Here is a 599-nt window from a genome sequence, read left to right as displayed (position 1 = left end):
CTTGTCATGGTGCAGTACTTTCAATTGGGCATTGCGGGGGATGCTGCTTAGCACAACCGCACAGGCCCTACAAGGTCAAGCACACTTGTCTTGTTAAAATCAGCTTCTATTCTTTTGACAAGTACACAAGGCTCAGCCGAATGGCAAAGCCTGCCAAAAATAGGTTCAACTCATTGGTGTTCCTCTCCACGGAAGTCTTTAGTAAAAGGCGAAAGACTTGTGCGTTATGAAGAGAAACCAAAGTAAGTACCGCCCCCCGGTGAGAGCAGCCAGAGACACCAGTCGTCCCAGCCAAAACTCTCGCGGTGAGCCTCAGTCGACGTGGCGCGTTCCAAATTCCAAGCCACACCCATTCCACTACTCCCGCCCACATTTCCTTCCGAGAGGGCAATATTCCCACATTCTTCAATTTATTTCCCTCCAATCAAATCGGCGAAACTGAATAGCTGTATTTATCTTCCTTCCCCCTCGCTGTTGATTCAGAGCTGGAAATAATTTCCCCCAGCAGACACGGCTGATGGATATAGTGATTTGAGAGTGGGAGAACAATGAGGTTCCAGGAAGAGCACAATTAAGGAGTAAACAGGGCTTTTCTTTAC

At 48.1% G+C, this 599-nt stretch overlaps 1 non-coding gene across 1 annotated transcript; it reads right to left on the bottom strand.

Annotated features, from left to right (window-relative positions):
* Positions 1-131: 131 nt before the first annotated feature.
* LOC129114679 (U5 spliceosomal RNA) lies at positions 132-246 on the bottom strand. Its single transcript, XR_008532636.1, has one exon. It is a non-coding gene; the product is annotated as a U5 spliceosomal RNA (small nuclear RNA).
* Positions 247-599: the final 353 nt, after the last annotated feature.

Source organism: Anoplopoma fimbria, unplaced genomic scaffold (assembly GCF_027596085.1).
Source record: "Anoplopoma fimbria isolate UVic2021 breed Golden Eagle Sablefish unplaced genomic scaffold, Afim_UVic_2022 Un_contig_5565_pilon_pilon, whole genome shotgun sequence".
Classification (NCBI taxonomy): Eukaryota; Metazoa; Chordata; class Actinopteri; order Perciformes; family Anoplopomatidae; genus Anoplopoma; species Anoplopoma fimbria.
This window is presented reverse-complemented; position numbering and strand designations above follow the sequence as displayed.